The 19,765-nt window shown below is 36.2% G+C and overlaps 2 long non-coding RNA genes and 2 pseudogenes across 2 annotated transcripts; 2 read left to right on the forward strand and 2 right to left on the reverse strand.

Moving 5' to 3' along the window:
• LOC131768810 (uromodulin-like) overlaps positions 1 to 19,765 on the reverse strand; it is a 233,972-nt pseudogene that overhangs the window by 177,844 nt on the left and 36,363 nt on the right.
• LOC131784653 (tetratricopeptide repeat protein 28-like) overlaps positions 1 to 19,765 on the reverse strand; it is an 84,945-nt pseudogene that overhangs the window by 9,147 nt on the left and 56,033 nt on the right.
• On the forward strand, positions 10,079 to 14,794 carry LOC131791962 (uncharacterized). The gene is made up of 3 exons (XR_009340833.2): positions 10,079 to 10,419; positions 11,304 to 11,417; positions 11,621 to 14,794. It is a non-coding gene; the product is annotated as an uncharacterized lncRNA (long non-coding RNA).
• LOC136281042 (uncharacterized) lies at positions 15,281 to 18,262 on the forward strand. Its single transcript, XR_010717539.1, has 3 exons — positions 15,281 to 15,490; positions 15,748 to 17,246; positions 17,510 to 18,262. It is a non-coding gene; the product is annotated as an uncharacterized lncRNA (long non-coding RNA).

A 19,765-nucleotide genomic window follows, 5' to 3' on the forward strand; every position in this document is an offset into this window, starting at 1 on the left:
TCCGTTTTGACTCAGGCTTTCCTTGTTTTGTGCTTTGGAAGTCTCTGTGATAGTCTTACAGAAAGAAATCGATAGAAAGTGTGGTTTATTGCTTAAATATCAGCATTTACCTATGTAATGTGGGCGATAAAATTAAAATCCATTTATTCGAACTATTTTCATAAAACTCGAAATGTAACTCGAAGTTCAACTTGAAATTCAACTCAAAGTTTAACTAAAACTCGAACTCGAATCCAAACTCAAGCATACCACAATCCCATAAGTTAAAATGTCCCTCGACGGGCGGCACATCCCTACCAAGAAATCTGAGTAAGCACGCAACAAGCATACAGATAATGGCAACTGATTACTAATCCATGTCTTGACCGTTTAACCGAAACTTCCCGTCACATTCTCCAGCTTTAGTTATTTTAAAATGCTGTATCAATTCTTCTTTCATTTTTCTTTCTTTCAGTTTCTTGGCAGCATTAAAAAGTTCAGAGCCAAATTCTTGAAAGAGGTACCAGATTAGATGAAACTCCGGATTTTTAAGAAAGGGAAAATCACGGAGAGCAATACATCTGCGTTTCTCCTTTCGTATTCTTTACAGTGCCTATTTTCTTAAACTGGGATTTTCATTGTTTGATAACAGATGAAAAACGTACTAAAAGCTGTAAAACATTGATATAAAAGCAGGTCTGTAAGTTGGCAACTAAAAAAGAAAGCAAAAATAAAACTGAAAATAAAGTAAACATCGTTTCGAGGTAGATAGTTTGTATGCAAATTAGCCAACACCTGTGTCACACTGACGTGAACTTATAAATGTACTTTAAAATCATTAGTTTCACGGCCACTTCAGGAGTTACCTTGTCCGTTCTCTTCTTTCTTTCCGAGACCGGGTGCTTGTGCATGTCTTTGGGTGCGTTTGAGTAGTGATTTGCCCGCCCAGACTGAGACCGTTAAAGAATTCTGCGTAGTTTCCGCACGAAGAAGTCAAATCTCGATGGTGGACTAAGATGGAGGCTGTTAGTAATCATAACGTTATGCAACTCTCAGTTCTTATTGTTGCCATCCCCCCTCCTGACCCGACTTCCGAGAATTCCTTTTCGCGGGAACCCACCTCGGGAGTATCAGAAATCACAGATCTCCTGCGCCCCGGCAGAGGAAATACATTGTGAATAACTTAGGATTTTCAGTAACGTAATAGTAGTAATCAATGTTGCTGCCTAAGTGAAAGTTCTGATCAATAGTCTTCAAATCAGGAGGAAAAAAATTTCTCTACTTTGGGTCAAACGAAGTCTGTTCTTGTAGGACCTCGCTTTTCCACCTCGGTCATCCACACGGGTAGTATTGTTACTGGGAAATTCTTCCACCTAAATATAACGACGATTTGGAGCTGTTAATGGGCGAGGATAGTGCACATGAGAGATCGAAGAAATGACATTCTTAACAACGTGGCAGTATTCTATGATGTTAACGAGGAAAACATCCTTCAAAAGCCTCACCAAAACACCGAAAGGGGGCATGCGCCTGGTTACACGCCCACAAAGGCCTTGTGTTATAAGGAAAATTGACACTAATTTTTCCTCTACGGGTCCTAAAGAAGCAGTATTCCAGGCAACAATGGACGCAGGTGGTGTCATGCAAGTGGACTCTCTAAGTGCCCTTCCACGTGGTCCACGCCTGGTTTATTACCGAAATCAGGTAAAAAAGGCGCCTCCACCAGCTTATCTTCAGGGCAAGGAAAAGATGGCGAGCTACTGGAGGTTTTGTTAAAGATGAAAAGCGAAGAGGAACCTCTCATTCGAAAAGTTACCCTAGAAAAGGAAAACCTGCTATCTTTCTTGCATCTGAAAACCAGCTAGCAAAGTTGGAGATGTACAGCACATCAGAAATAGACTTCTCCATTGTTCAGTTGGAAACTACATTTAATCTGGGGCCATACGAACGTACGCCGATGTCCTACAGAAACCTGTTGCTGAAAAGCAGCTAGAAGAACTGGTGCATCTCCAATAAGGCTTAGTTTTGATTCACTATCGAAATTTAGGATGAGAGGACCTTTCGAGACTACCTCAGACGTTTGTTGATACGACACCGAAGCTAAAGGAAATTCTTTGCTGTGGTACAGATGATGAGACAGCGTTGAACAACGTAATCCAAAGCGTTTTTCCTAAGGCGGACGAAAGAGGTGTGAGATGTTTTAAACATTTGCAGGATGAAATGAAATCTGCGCCTGGGTTGTTTGGCGTAACAGGAAGACAGAGAGAATACATTGATGACGTACTCGGCAGTATTGACAAGGACGGCATTTTTAATTACCTGGCTGATCTCCTTGATGCAAAGTCTCCGGAAGAGTTTGATGCCACACTTCAATCTCTCAGACAGAGGTGGGTGGAAAGAGGAGAAAGGTGGACATTCCTGTCCATGTTTACAAAAACGACGCAGAATCAAACAACAACAGATTGTAGGCCAAGAGGGAAAGGCAGTCCTCCGTCTTCACTGCTACCACTGAAGCTGTAAAAAGTATCGCGAAAGAAGAAGAGGAGGAGTTTGCGCAAGAAGTTGGACGCGTTTTACAAAGCTACGAAGTTCATCTTGAATTTGCCAAGTTTATCGCACCTGATTTTATGTAATTGAAGAAGAGTGAACGGACATTCTACCTCGAAAAGTTACGAAAAGCTACTATGGAAGAGCTCTATGCCGCTGAGAATCCTACAAGCCTCAGCCTTGTACCAGATAGCATCATAAGACGACAAGAAGCTGCAAGCTCTACTTTAGATTCTGGAAAAATCAGACCTGACGCATTCTCATTTTAACGACAGCTATTTCGAAGAACACTTGGACGGAAGCGATCTTTCTGAACAGAACGAAGACGATTTAGAGGAATCAGTGGCCGGTGGTCTTAGCAATCATTGTGGCAAGGGCCTTCAACAGCCGATGGATCAGGGTCTTTTTCTGTCGCGAGTCAATCAGGGAAAAGGCCGAATTATTTCCTAATCGGTGACGGGGAAGTCGAGTCCGAGTGCCCTCACTAGAAGGCAAGTAAGATATGCTTTCATGCCCACGCCGTTGCCGAAAAGAAAGACGAGGTCGCTTCCTAGCTTACATGATATGATAAGCTTAAGTTTGCCAGAAAGCGGAGTTTAGCCAGCGCTCAACCCTCGGGAACAAAGGGAAGCACCCCAAAAGACAAAGACCAAGGAAAACACTATCTGCTACTCTCTTAGAAAACACTAAGGGCTCTGCAACCCGAAAGTATAAACTTAAATGGCCTTTGAATAGTACGGCTGTGATTCTGCCCAACGAGTCCTAGGCGAAATTCCTGATCCGCCAAATGATGTTATTGCGTCTACTAATGACTACAAATCGTTCAAGAAAGATTTTTCGTCTTTTCTTTTGCGCGTGTTAAATGATATTGAATAAATTAAAGGAAAAGAAGGACGTGAAATGAAATATATATATATATAAAAAGAGCAATATTAACTAATTGAGGGGGGCATTGTCGTCTATTAGAAACTGCAAAACCACCAGAAAATTTGATGAAGAACCGAAAACCGCGAGAAATTCTCGCGGCCCTTCCTCTTTTCGTTAAGAAAAACGTGACATACTTCACAGTTGCTTTTTGAGGTCTTTGAGCTTCGTCCGTTACAGGCGCGTGATGCACGTTGGGAGCCATAGCTCGCAAACTGATGGACCTTAGTATTATTTCAACTGATGCTCACTTCATTACACTACATCTGAAGAAGAAACATTCCCTATCGAGGAAATTTGCTCTAACATGCATATGTCAGGAACACTGACGAAGGTACTCAGCTGCTTAAAAATACCGCTGATTAACATGCGCGTTGCTTTGCAAGTTTTGAGAACATCGTCCCTCGGCTTCAGACCCCGTCAATTCTTCCCCCGAGTCGATGTGACTGTATAAACGGTCAAATCAAATTATGAATGTCTTCACAATGTGAAACACACTTACCTGCGTTAGACATGATTAACAGCGGATGAGAGAGAGATAAGAGCGGAAGATTTATGAAGACAAGCAACCTACGGAAATATTACAACCGCTTGATCAACATAACATACCTTGCTTCCTTGAGTTCACGACACGCTTAATTTGTTCTGAAAATGGTTCACATGCAAGCATAGCGAACTCCCGAGCCGAATTTTTCACGAGTACGTCTGTTTCGAAAGGTTTTGACAACAGTTTTAGCACTCTGATGTCTAATCTAATGTCATGATCAGTATTTACAGTTAACTTGCAAATCAGTGTAACTCTACTCTAAGCGTGAAAGATTTCATTGCAGAAAAGAGCTTATGTTCATATTTAGTGTTTTCAAACCTGAAGAGCTGTCTTGCTCACAATCGTGATCCCTCTTGCCTTGAGGAACCTCCTTAGCTGAAAAAGAACACAACTGAATGAAACATTATTTGTCCTCGCCGAGCGCTTCAGCGATTAGTTCATTTTTCGAAATTAATCTATCAGTTGAAGTTCAAGTTAAACAAGCCACGATACAAATGAAAAAATTGGGGGTTTCTTTACACACCCTAATCTATAATAAGCTTCATTCCGTGATTTCATGCTTTACATGACAATCTTATGTTCAAATTAAAGAATTTAGCTGCGGCTCAATTTGAATAGACATAAGTATAAAAAGGGAAAATTCCTAGCTGAAAGCGACCAGAGGCAGAGGGAATTTCCCTTCATTAAGTGAAAATGAAAACGAAACTCATGACTTGGATGTAACACAATCAATATTCCAGAGAAAGAAAGAGGGATGCCCTCTCGATTACAGTGATTTGGATGTTTCCCCCGCGTCCTTTGATTATATCTATTGGTGCCACTTACCTAAAGCTATTACAGAAAACATGGCGAAATATTTTTAAAACCGAGTTAATTTGTAAACTCTTTAATACGAGTCGATGTGACTATATAGACGGTCAAATCAAATTAGGAACGTTTACACAATGTGAAACACACTTACATGCGTTAGACATGATTAAAAGCCGATAAGAGAGAGAAAAGCGGTAGATTTGCGAAGACAAGCAACCTACGGAAATATTGCAACCGCTCATCAACATAACAACACCTCGCTTCCTTGAGTTCATGACACGCTTAGTTTGTTCTGAAAATGGTTTACATGCCAGCACAGCGAGCTCCCGAGCCGATTTTTTCACAAGTACGTCTCTTTCCAAAGATTTTGACTATAGTTTAGGCGCTCAGAAGTTTCTCATCGAGATTTCTGACAAAACGAAAGGTAACGACCTCGCGCTCGAATGTTTATCGAACATCCTGAACCCTTACGTTATCTTCAGACTCGACTTACTTGATCTTGCTTCGCTTTCGGTATTTATTAGAATTACATACGACTGTAAGCACGATGATAGTTATACTGAAGCAAGTTGTTCGGGGCATCTCTGCAATTGGGGGTACTTGCAAACAACGACCGTCATCAAAATATCTTCTATACTACTGCACTTAGTCTTACCTGGAACACAGAGGTAAGGATTCAACCAAAGGCCGATCCGTTACTCGAAGTTCTTGGGAAAATTCACCCACAGCTAAAGTTTTTTTTCTCTCGACCAAGGCGTAAAACTAAATGACTTGTAGGTAACTGTAGAGCACTTTTGCGATCAAGAAATTCAACAAGTCGAGAGGTGGAAGACGAATGAGCTTCGATTGATCGCTTCCTTTGATTCCTAGAATTTAAATATGTAATCGTGACATTCGCTTAATTCAATGACTTGACAACGGAATTTAAATTTCCTTACTGTCACGCGACCACTTGTTAAGGTCTTTGCCTTAATTTACGCCTACATTCCTCTGATCCCTATATTTATTTAGTGGGTAAATTTGATTTGCGTTTATCTTGGTTAGATCGTTGTCATTTTCATGATTGTCCGAAGATAAGTCAAACCGATAAATTTTCCCAAAGTAAGAATAGAGAGAAGCAAAGGACCGGGCGAGTTAAAGTCGATGGTCACGATTTCCTGATCCCTCTTTTGCATATTTCCATCAACCAAGTGCGTGACAAGAATTAAGGCTAACATCAGCCCCTCCCCCCCTCTCCCATTCTCCCTACCCATTAAAATAAATGAAGCATTTAAGGGAATCCTACCCTTTTATTGTTTTAAAGTTGCACACTGAATGCGTGACTGACCGGTCCACAGGTAGTCCAAGTTCGCACAGTGAGCCTCCTTGATTTAGCCGACAAGCGAAATGTGGGGAGAGTGTCCGAGAATGAACCGGTTGCGTTTTTAACCCAGAAATTTAAAATAGTTTTGAATAAAAACAAGCTTCACTTGTCTCTATGTTGTTTGTTCAGTTGAATCTTGTGAGTTTCTTTTGGGCCGCTTTACGGTCGTATAACTAGTTTTTAGTTCCCTCTCTTACCTCTCTAAACAGCAAACTAATTGGCTTCAAAGCAGCCTTAAAAATTCGAAAAAAGAGGGGGTGTTAACTTTGTTTTTAATCAAAACAGAGTCAAACTTTTGAGTTGAGAATACGACCATCCTTTCTGATGCAAATCCTTAAAGTTCCACAAGCCTAGCATACTGTAAGCTCATGGGTTATACACTTCGTAAGGGGTTTTAAGAGGGCTTATAAACAGAAGGGCTTATACGTTAGGGGTCGGAAAACTGGAAAAGAAAAAGCTATAGTGTGCTGATCAAAATACGTTTAGCATTTAGTCGCTTTTAATTCAGCTTTAAAAAGTTATAATAACTCAAATTAATTTCAATACATTGGGAACAGAATTAATACTAGGAAAACAAACAAACCTAGTACATAAAAAAAACTGCAGTTCAGACTTTTCTCTTGAAGTTCATCTTTGGTCTTCTATCACTGAAATTTCCATGTTCAAGTCACAGCACCAGGGCTTTTCCTACTTTGATATTACAAAAACAAGAAAACAAGAAAAGCTATTGATGGGCTTTTATGGGGGGCACTTATGAGCAGAAGTTTACAGTATTTATATATTTACAGACATATGTGTTATTTGCCGGCTGGGAGGTCCGTATGGTGAAAAACTGTGACCGAGGTGTTGAAAATACTGCCCGAGGCCGTAGGCCGAGGGCAGCATTTTCAAGACCGAGGGGGGGGGGGGCACTTATGAGCAGCAGTTTATATACAGTATTTATATATTTACAGACAGACTCTTTTTGTTCAAGCCTGAGCTTCCTGTGGTGTGTTGGGGTGTAAGTGGGGTTTTGTACTCCTTTCTGTTACAAGAACCAACTGAGGTAAAATGAGCCATGGGTATTTTTAATTAATAACATGCTCTTTCCAAAAGCTCAGCAAAGAGAGCCACAGTAAGAAACAAATTATTATCAGCATCGCACAGTGGGACTGCCACTTTGACAGCTCAGCAACAGAGGATGGAGACACAGACATAAATATTAAAGCTGTTGGATTTCAGATGACAACCAAGTGTCATGAGCAGAATTTAAAAGTTTGAAAACAAGCCACCAATGGATGAAAATTGACTTTTTCATGATTAATACCCAGTAATCTTTTCAGTGCCTGATATTTCTGTGGTTGAACATGTTCATGGGTTCAACTACCCAGCATATTGCCTTCTATTTCAGTTTTAAAATAAAATCTCACTTTTTGAAAACTGGAAATTTACAAAGGAAATTACATTACCATATCTGGGGTGACTAAAAATGGAATCATAAAATGGTCACCATTTTAGAATAAGCTTTATACTAAGTATGAGTAATTATCACATATTTCACATTGACCATAATTTGCTTTTAATTCATCAATTCTACAATGATGTTAGTTTTTCCAAGTAACTAAAAAATCAAAACAAAATTAAATAAAAAACTATAAAATTGTCTAATTCAAAACGAGCACAGAGACTCCCAATACATTCTTTTCAAGTATCCCAGACAAAAAGGGAGTGGGTCCCCCATGACATCTTCTGTCTCTTTACTTAAATTCTCTTTGCCTGCAACAAAAATAAATCATCAAATAAGAAAACTTTAGAGAAATAAAAAATTGAAAAAATATGATATATTTTTTTAATGATAAGAATCCCTATTTTACGAACACCTTGTTACCAAGTAAAAAAAAGGCCAGGCACACTAGGTTTTCTATTATTTGAACATTAACTCACTCTACTACTCAAACCCCAAATAGTAACTTGGAACTAATTTCACCTCACAATATCATCCCTTGATTAAACATTAAGGTCATGAGAATAGGGGAAATGATTATTAACAAAAAAAAAGCTCTTGATTGCTGAGCAAATTCTTCTTGTCAGAAGACAAAGAAAAGTATGAAGAATATGCATATATAATAATGTTAAAGTGTAAAGGGTTAAAAACAAACAATAGGGAATGTATGTGTTTAGATTAAGGATTCTATGATAGCATTGTTCTTATGCGATTTCCTTAGCTGTCGATGTGGTCTTGCAGGAACTGGCACATGTGAGCACAGTGGAGCAGATCGAAAATGTATATAACAGCATGACAGCATAACAGTTACATGAGCATCATCTTCCAAATATGATGAAATTCATTCCTTTTTTCTATTGCTCAATTATACAAATCTAATTTAATCACAGTTGTTTTTGTGAGGGAAATCCCATGAGCTCAAGTACATCTTTTAATTTAAAGGCATGAGTGATGTTTAAAAAAGCTTTGGTTAATAAACTAGCCATTGGAGTGCTGTTTGGAAAACTTTCAAAACATATAATGAGTAACCATAAATTATGAAATGTCAGAGCTGTTTGATATGTTTTTATGTATGATATGTTCTCAACAAAACTTCATACAAATACTGCTCTTTGTACATTCCTAGAGCACATTCCTCAAAACATTTTCCACCAGTTAGAAAATGAAATAAGATAATTGTATTGTTTGATTTGATCACTCATTAGAATGCAGAGGGTGATGGACCCATTGAATTTTTATGTTATCTTTCAACTGCTGAAACGTTTAGTGTTGTTTTGTTATCTTTAAAAGCTTTAATTTCAAGCCAGTGTGTAGCATGGAAATCCTGTGTTGCACTTAACAAGTTATTTTTCAATTCATTAAAAATAGACTTATCAGGAATGAAACACTTTGTTTTGGTATAATGACTATTGTTTGATTATTTCAGGTAGGTGGTATTTGAATTTAAGTAGAAAAAGTATGGAAGTCCTGTCTCTTAGTGACTTACTGTAGTCTCTCATTTATCTTGTTTTGGTTTGTTGATGACTGTTTATTAAAATTGGAGGGAAAATAACAAAAAAGGACACTAACAATTTGACAATGAAAAGTTAAACCCCATCTCTCTCTCACTGTAGGACAGTACCCACTGATAAAAGGATGAACCTGATTAATTCTGATTAAAGCTGACTCATTTGAGAGTGTAAGAGTTGGTTTGAGAGTACATGTTTAAGTAAAATGATACTGCTGCACATTATGGAATACAGATCACAAAGCTGAGGTGTATAACCCTCTCTTTCTTTCTTGGGATGCCTTGTGCATTCGTGATTGTTAGATAAATATCAGTGCAAATATAATTATATATTTCTAAGCGTATAGGTGCTGTTAACAAAACAGCCCGATTTAAGCTAACGATTAAAGACTCTTCGTGATCTGCAAAACAACACAACACTATTTTCGCACGTGAGGTAATAATTAAAGCGCAATATTTAATAGTGTCGAAACAGTCGATGATTCTAAAGCTTACCACTTTCAAGGTTTATTTACAACACGTTGTTAGAAAGCTCGCTTTTTGAAAAAAAAAACAGGTATGACAAGAGAGAATTATAACACATGTCAGATTCTGGCAAGGCTCGATTCCCAACCGCGGGGATCTTCAGATCTAGTCTTAATCACGTAAATTCGGAGCTGATACCTATTTGCATGCATATTGAAAGGGCGGAAAAGAACAGAGTTCATCAAATAAATTCCGTAAACCTGTTTTCCGATTCGAGCTGTTCGAGACATCAGAGGTACTCTCTTGCAGTTTCTTTGAGTTCACTACGAACGCAGTCGATCATTTCAAACTTCTAACTCTTTCAGACGCATCACTATCGTCCTTGGACACCTTTTTCTCCTCGGGAACATGTTTTGGCTAAGCCTGCAGTGCAGGCGTTTTGCTAACGCCAGCTAACGTTAAACTATTCCGACAGGCCATGTTTGATTTGGAGTCAAAGTAGTTCTCCAAGCCCCACCCCACTCCTTATTTTTGACTGTCACCCGCCCCCTGGTACAAATTTTACTCTCTCCCCAGCCTTCCGTTGCCATACAAATCAAGATGGCGGCTGTAATTTTCGTTAAAAAAATGAGTGAGCACTCGCTCTGCGGACTAGTTCTGGCTTGAAACGATACGGTTCTTAACAGCAGCCATGTTTGTTTCCCCGTCAAAGTTGAGCTCGATGACGTCACGCAATATTTTAGGGCGAGGATTTGATGTGGTTTATAGGAAGTGCTTAGTAGGCTGAAACTGTAGTGAGTATTCTATCTTTGTAATAAATTTTTGTTGGTGCAAAGTAAAAAGAGTGATTTTCTGGACACTACTTCTCCTTGAATGGTAACTGACTGCTGTTCAGTAAAAATCACTTGGTTGATAATGGTTTTGACCAGTTTTAAAGAAGCATTGGAGTATCGTTTGCTTTCTGAAATTTGTTTTTTGAATATGATTTTGATTTAAGCAACTCGACGAGGAATAAATTTCAGTACAAACTTTATTCTTAAGCATGTCTGCAGGAACAAGGAAAAAAGTCAATATAAAAATATTCATACTTATTGCCAAAAGTTAACATGTCCTCATCACAAGGTACTATATGAACAAACAGGATGAAAACTATTCATTTTTATTTCTCAAAAGCCTTTAAATTGATATTTTTGGAATCACAGGAATCAATTAATATTCCCTTTTATATCACCTTCTCCAAATCATGGACTGATCCATCTTTTGAGATGTGACAAAGACTCCATCAGTCACACAAACCACACAGATTATATATTATGGAATCGGTAATCTCGATTTCATGACTTATCATCTGTGTCATTTACATTTCAAACAATCTGATGTATCAAGAAAATTCACAGTATTTCAAGGAAAGTTTGATTGTAATTTATGGTTTAATTATAGTTAGTTAGAATATTACTCTAAATGAGCATGAATGCAAGGGTGCCACACTGAGCAATACTTAAGACATGAATTTTTCCTCAATTGAAAGTAAATTCTGTATGACCCCATATTTCCATACATTGTATTGTTTTTTATGTTGATGATGCCTTTAATACAACAATTTGATTGTTTAGACACACACACATATATAATATATATGTAGATGTCACTGACACATTTTCCTTTAAAAAAATTCCAGTGCTAACAACAGTTTTGATGTGCAGTATGTATATTGAAATGATCTGAAAGTACATTTTTGGAGGTACTTGTTAAATGGACACACTGCCTCACATGTTTGCTTCACACAGCTTTGGTGAGTAGTACTGTAATAGAATGCAATGTACATGTATGTGATATCCATATAATGAATGCTCTGTTTGTTTTGGGTTGACAAAGTTAAATACACAACTACAGAGTGCATAGATCTTGTCATTAAAATATCACACATTTCATTGACACAAAATATTATATAAATGTTATATGAACTGATGTTGATTCTTGTCTCTTCGTTTCCAGATTGGTGCTGAAATATGTAAAAACACTAGGGTATCTGCTTGTAAGTGTCATGCTCATAACTTTGTGCAAATTAGCTCAGGAAAGTTTTAAAATGGTATATCTGAAGTGAAATATTGATTTGATGCAAAACACATCAGACATCTTTAGTTTTATGATTTCCTAAGGTTGACATCTATAAACTATTAAGATTCCTATGCTTCAGTCATTGTAACAATGCTTCAAATAGATACCTATTGTGGGTTTTTTTGGTGATGGTTTTTTTTGATCGACACACATTACAGTCTTAATAATATTTACAAAAAGGAACATTGAATATTGAAAGCCTTAATAATATCATCATCATACAGAAAGGAATGTGGTAGCTTAATTCTTTTTAACCACATGTTTAAATAATGTAATAAGTTATTTAGGAGATGAACAGATCTAAAGCTTGTAGCATATATATGACTTCTAGGTGTTTAGATATTAATACATAATACGATCTGCCACCCGACTTATATATTAACAACTATTATTGTAATCCATAATTCCCTTCAAAGTCCACAGTATTAAAAAACACAAAAACTAATGCATGAGGTAAGTTTTCTTTCAGGTATTCCTCTTGTGATTGTGGAGTTCAATTATATGGTCTAAAATTAATTTTAATAATTTTATTGTCATGGATGTTGCAAAGACATGCAAATATGATTGGAAATGTACATTTTCACTGTTAGATGGCTGTTTACTAAGAACGTTTTCTCTTGCGATTTCTTATTTCAATTACAAATCAATGAAAACAACAGGAACATGAATAGCCACAAACAAATTAAAAGTTAACCAGTTTAGAATCATTAAGTTTAAAAGTGTTGAGACATTGAACTTTATTACATGGAAGGGAACAGATCACAGCAATCAAGAGGGAAATACTAAGATTAAACCAAGTTATGTCTTCCAGTGCTTCTCTCCTGGTGTTGAGATAAGAATTTTTATCCAGTTTGGGACTGGCAGTCACGTATTTTTTAAATTGCTTGTGTGCAGTGTGAACAATGACATTCTCCTCATCATACATGTAGCTTTTATAATTCTTCAGATGTCAGATTTTTTAAGATTGGCTTTGGATGTTTATGTTTTTACAAGATATGGCCATAACACCAGGAAAATTCAAACCTAAACAGAACACAACAAAGAATCAGTCATTGTTCTCTATCTAAAATTGAATAAGGATTGAGAAAATCCTTTGTTTGTATGGTCAGTTCTAGAACCTGGGATTCACGTCAGGATAGAGTTAAGTTTACAAGATTCATTCTGAAATGAGACTACATGAGTGACCTTAGGGTTGGTGTTGACTTAATGTTATATAGCAGGCTTGGATGGATTGGATGTTGCAATTTTATGGCTGCTCGATCAGGTTTAAATCAACATTTGTCAAAAATTCTTCTATATCACAGAATCTGCGTCTGTCTGTGAATAAAACTCCTTCAGCTAAAGACAATGATTTACCAAAAATGAAGCATGGTTTTGGCAATACTGGCAGGTATATGCTCAAATGTACAAACTTAAGTAAAGATGCAACAAGACACTTTGGAATGGATTCTAACCACTTAGTGCATTAGGAATGAAAAAAAAGAAGGATTTGATATATCCATGGTATACTAGCTGCATTAAGTGTTAACTGTCTACTTGAAAGAAGATAAAAACCAAGATATCAGATGATTATGTATTATTAGTATGGCATACACTGGTAGTGGAAGTAGTGGTGCAGTGTCCAAAAACATTCATTCTGTATGCATGAAAATGTATTTGAGTAATGAAAAAAGTAAGAAAAAATTATGAGATTGTTAAGTTTAATACATTTTTACAGTCTGATAACAATTCCTTAAAGACTAAAATTTAGTGCTGCATTGTTCTTTCCTAAATTATTCCATTTGCTTATCTTGCTGAATCCAAATTCCTCCTCTAGGTAATGGATCAGTGTCAAATGATGATCCTACAATAACATTAACTAGTACGTTAAGAAAAAATTTTTAAGACACCATTAATTGTGATTGTTTTAGTGTAGTAGTAAATGTTTTTGTAAAGGGTAATTTTTATGAACAAATGTGGGCATGCCTATAATCATTTTATATTTCCAAATCCTAGTGATACCTGTTTGAAGGGAAGATTGTTTCAAAAGTTTGGCTGACATTAACAACTCACCACTTTCATCTTACATAATTTTTGAAGTAGTTTCAGGTAATGATGGATTGTAATGAAATCTGTATTTTGCACTGAAACTTTGTAAATTTCTTCAATTTAACAACATTGATTCCATTTAGTTTCCCATCATCTGTCACTCTATATGAGCACGGAAAGTCAGCTTTAATAATTTAATTTAATGCATGTTATTACTGTAATATCCATAATGAAATTTACTTAAAAAACAATCCATAGATACGTTCAAGCTTTCTTATGGTTGCCCCCCTTCCCCTCTCTTCTCCCATTAAAAATGATAATATCATTATCTGTTACTCAGGCATTAGTAAACCAATATATCAGATATAAACGTTATTGAATTATCGAGTGGTTTGAAATACTTGAGATCTTCTTATCAGTGTTACTTTGAGACAACAAAATGGAAGTTAGCAAAATATGTCTTTACAAAGTCTGTTTAGATTTATTGGTTACAGTCAGCGATAACATATATGTATTGGAGCAGTAATTATTGTGCGGTTGTTGTAAAGGATTTTTTTGCAAGAATCAATGGTTGTACTGTATTTAGCTTAATACTAAATCTTTGAAAATGTACTGATCACAATTTTACTCAGTAATTTACTCCTCTGACCCCCAGAGTTTGAGCTGCTGCATTTGGTTGGGGAATACGTGCCCAATTTTTATCCCAGGGTGTTTTTTGGGTTTTGGTATCAGGCATTTCATAAAGCAAGTCCTGCATTAGCAATCTCTTAATCATTTTATCACAGTGTATTCTGATTACATATGCGCCAGCAACCTCATTGTATTTCAGTAAGTTTTAGGCTTTCACTATATATGAAGGGTTTTAGAACCAATGCACTTATTTTGTTAACTCTCATTCATGACCTATAAACTGTGTACCTTTTGATCGATATAATAAAATAAAGTTTTTTTTCTATTTTAGCCTCAATAAAGTTTGAATTGTGTTGTTCCAGCAGATATTGATATTGACTGCAACTGGAAAATTCGTCGCATATATCGTTAATCTCAACTAACTCCTTGCCCTTGGTTTTCATTCTTGCTCTGTGTAGAAGGATAAATGTATACACCATTCACAGCTTGACTGTCATGGGGTGACTTCAATATTTCCTAAAACAACATATGTCAACATTCCTTTGCTTGGAGAAACTTGGAAGAGAAGTAGGTCTCAAATTTTGCAACCTGGTTTAGATGGCTTAATACTTGGTAAAGAATTGTGAATATTTTATTAACTTACCGTTGTGGTGCCAATAAATTTCGTTTCAGAGATAGAACTGTTTGTTCATGTGATGCTCTTACAACATATCCGCATTATATGTTTATCCATCAGTTGCAGGGGAAGCAAATACACGAGTAACTATTTTCCCTCCTGCAGTATTCTGCCATGTTGGAAAGTTCAATTTCGTAACCATGGTTATGGACACACCTCCGTCACACCTCTTTATTGCTCCAATCAGAGCTTGCGTGTACTTTCCCAGAATGCCATTGCGATCGTAAAGCTCCAAGTTCGTGATTAACGAATTCTTCACTTAAATTTTTTCCATGTGAAACGCAAACCTTTTGTACTTCTCCTACCAGTAGCCGTGAAAGTTCTATTTTGTAATGGAAATCTTGAGCTAGCCTTTCGTAGGGTAAAGTTTTTCTTGCAAGTCCTTACGACCGACTTTAACTCATTCAGTAGAGGTAAGTGGAAAGAAGTTCGCAGCTTGGTCAGCGATGAGTTGTATGAAAATTATCCCTGTCGTTGCTTTGGTCAATTAGCCTTTCTCGCCTTTTTTTATTTTTTCAATTTATTTTTTTTTTATTGTTACTGACGCTTATTGATAAAGAATGTTAACGACGATGGCAAAATTCTTATTTAAATGATTTTCCTTTGACACTAATTTGTATGTTAATTCTTGGAACTGTCTTTGAGTAATCGTTCCATGTTTTCGCTGTAGGGCTTCCAACAATTCAATAAGGAACAAAGTGATTGTGGAAACTGAGATAGCTGGTTTGAGGGATGCTGTTGTTCAGTACAATGTAATACAAACGCTACCCTACAAGTCAGTGGCACCGATGCATAAATCAGCCTATGTGGTGGAATGTCCACCACAGTTAGAAAGATTAACTTTAATTCGCATTACTATTATGGCAAGGAAGTCTTGAGGTAAACACCAGCACTGATTTGGTTCTTACTTGTTCAGTAATTTTCCATGCAGACCGTTTCCACTGAAACGATCATAACCCATGTATTTTTGTTTTGAAAGGTATCAAACTTAGAATTAAAAGTGTTCAGTCCAAGTGCAATATAATGAATCACTTGCTAACTTTGCTTGCTCAAGTTCTACTGAGGAATATTGGCCATCAGTTATTTTTGGAAGGGCATCAGGAAAATGTTCTCTTGTATGGCCCTCAGGCTTAGTAAGAAGTTTTTATTTGCAGTTATAGCTGAACTCATCCGTTAGAATGACATTAATTTTATAAAATGAATGAGAGACAGTTGATTTCATTTTCATATTTTTAGTTCAAAGTTATGGTGATGTAGTAGGCATGGCCACCATGTTCACTGCCTTGGCCACTGCCACTATGCTGTCATTTGTGGCTCTAATTAAACAACCAATGTAATTTCACAGTCGTTAACTAACCAATCTCTGTTGGACAGTAAGAAACACACTTAGTATGTCTTAAATGAAAACATCATACCATGGAAAGTGCTTGAACAATTTTCATCCACTTTTTGCTTTGATTAAAAAACTCATAAGCTCACTGTGCTCACCCATTTATTTATTTAAATTTTGATGCAATAGAAGGAATTTGTGCACACTTTCTTTGTTATAATGTCTATTTGTTACAAATTGAAAAATATTTCTTGGGCCCCATATTGTTTCTAAAATGTCATTTAGTTTGCATGAGCATGAAAAATTTAAGATTTTCTTAATATTGTGAAAAATGACATTTAAAGCAAATGTTAGCCCAGTTTATTGTAATGTCAGCTGTTGTTAGGTTACAACTTACTTTACTTTACTATTTCATTTCTTCCACCCCTTCTTTTTTTATTATTTTTCTTGTCCACATCTATTTTATGAGAAAAGAATCCTTAACCTTTGAACAAGTTTATTAAAAATACTGCACAAATTCTCTTATTGAATTAGTAAGAAAACATTTTGTTGAAGTGACAACACTGAACCAAGTGATGGTAACATTGCTAAATTATGAACATCTGCTTTATTGGAAATGGCCAAAGGAAAATATCATTTTGTATTGCTAAGAATTTAACAGGAAAATTGTACTTCGGGAAGGTATGGTGTCACTTTTGCAACTTGGTACAGAGGGGAGAGACTATTCACTGTTTACAGGTGCAACATTTTGTGGAATCATAGCATTATAGAAGAAAAGAAAATATTACTTTACAGTTGACATTTACCCAAATCACTGCCTGCGTGGGGTGGTCCTTCAGGTAGATCTTCTTCATGTTTTGTATAAACAGTAAACATTATCTAATAATAATTATTAGTTGGCACTTAACCAAATCTCCAGTTGAAGGAGATGATCTTTTGGGTACATGCAGATCTTCACCATCTGTGATATCAACAGTAAACTCATGTAGTTGTCAGTGTTTAAAAAAAGGTATTTTATTGAAACATCAAGGAACAGATGTGTTGTGAAAAACATTTTGTCTAAACTGGTCATGTAAATTATGTTTTTGTCTTGTGGTTGCAGAGTAATTATTTATTGAATAGTATATTATTTATGATGCATATGTAATTTTACAAACATTTAAATCTTAATCTAGTTTTACAGTTGTGGTTTAAGTAAGTTAACATTCTGTTGTAAATCTAGCACTCGTCTTCTTGGTTTAAATGTAGACCATATTTAAGAATAAATTGAAATATTCCTACTTTAATTGTGTAAACGAGTTTGTTAGTAACCTGTGGATATAAAAATCTTAATAAAGTAATTATAAGTATTGTGGTTAAGTGCCTTGTCAAAGATTATTCAAGAGTATGTGTGAGTATTCATTTGAAATGGAAGTTTTAAGACTTGAATTAATCTTTCAAGAATTATTTGTTGCAAAGTAAATTGATAAATGTTGAAAAAAAATATCCTCACCGGGCATTTCTTTTTCTCTTGACCTCTGAAATAACAAATGCCATAATTTCACAATTGTTTATTTCAATTTTATTACATAACTATCAAACAATAGAGGGAAAATAACAACACAAATTGATCCCCTTGCTATTATTATGTCTTGTATCAATATGCTTTCTTTTTAGAAAGTGTAACATAACATTCCTTGACCTTATCTGATGTCCATAACTTTTAGTCTGACATTAACAGTAATTGAGTGTAAGAAATTGAAATTTGTCTGTTTTCTTCCAAGCTGGGGAAGCAAAGATATCAAAGTTGTTTCATAATTTAACGATATTCACAAAGGTGACTTACTTAACTTTGTTTTATTTGGCAAGGATTAGTAAGCGCTGGTTACATGGAAGTCTTTACACCTTAATATCAGTATGCATATTCTCCATACTGTTCTCCATACATTTCTAAAGAGGCTGACAAGGAGAATTTGTTTAACAGTCGAGCTGCTCTAGTTGGTGATCATCTGTTCTATTCTCGTGACTTTCATGTTTGACTCAGGAGTGATCATTATAGTAAGGAGAAGTTAGATGCTGGTCACTCTTAGGGGCCAAAGGATTAATGAGGGGAGGCTTCCTGCACAAAGGTACACTGCTCTATTGTTTTATCCTGCTATGTCTTACTCATAAATGAAAGAAAATAAATCAATCCTTATCATGAACAATTCATAACACTTTTATGCCAACTATCTCATGAGGTGTAAGGCAGTCTTTTCATTGCCAGATTGTTGAAAATATAAGAATGAACTTAAATGAAATAATCTTGGAAGTAACTCTCCTTAAAATTAAGGCTTTACCTCCCACAGCACTTGTTTTATTTTATTGAAAGAAATGAAAAAAGGTAAGATTGATGTGTTACCTTTCATCTGCTGTCAGAAAGTCTCTGGCTCTAAGAACGGTAATCAGGTGGTACTCAGGCTCTGTCAGGCTCCAAATTTTTGTACACTAGTAGTTCTGATTCTCCAAAATCTTGAGGGTTATTCCACTCCACAGAAACAAACAATGCTTGCTCTGTTTGAGCTTCTTGATATTGGCAATAGTTAAGCATGGCTTTAAAAAGACAACTTGACAATGATTTTTGGTTGAGCATTAAAACAATCTTAAGCTTATTCTCAGCACTACTAAAGAAAAGAAACTGTAAGGTTGTCAGTTGAGTGATCAGTTAGCCCTCTGATCCTGGGAGTGAAAAGGCCACACCATGACTTAATGTAGTTAGCTATTAAAGGAGACCAGCTGAGACAAATTTGAACATGGTAATCTTTTTCTTGTCATGGACAGCACAATTTACAATTTTGATTGAGCCTTAATTAATCTAATATCAATAAGGTTTAACAGCAAGGCCTTTGTTTTGGTTTTGGTTTGAAAATGCTAAATGAAAAGTAGAAAGTTAACAAAAACAAAAATACACACTTTGAGGTTAGAGAGCATCACAGTCCCAATAGTGCTTTTAATTTATTACTTTGAATCTTTGTGTATTTTTATTTTCAGTAATCATATGAAGGGCAAAAGAATGCCCATTGCCAAATTTCGACTCAGTGGAAGAGAATGCTTGAATAGATTAGGTTACTTTCTGAAGTCCCAAAGTGCAGTAGCAAACACACTGCAGTATATATTTTACCACTAATTCTTAGAGGGCTGGAAGAAAAATAAAATCTATGGTTGAGTTCTAAACATCTCTTTTCAGGCTACACTCTGAGCATCCCTTTGAATAGAGCTCCTTGGGTCTAACACAAATATTATGGAAGATCACACTGCCATAGTGCTCTAACAGCTGATATGCAGTTGATCTCTGGTGACAATTTCACACTATTACACTGTCATCATTTGATAAGCTGTC

The sequence above is a fragment of the Pocillopora verrucosa genome, chromosome 5 (genome assembly GCF_036669915.1).
Source record: "Pocillopora verrucosa isolate sample1 chromosome 5, ASM3666991v2, whole genome shotgun sequence".
Classification (NCBI taxonomy): Eukaryota; Metazoa; Cnidaria; class Anthozoa; order Scleractinia; family Pocilloporidae; genus Pocillopora; species Pocillopora verrucosa.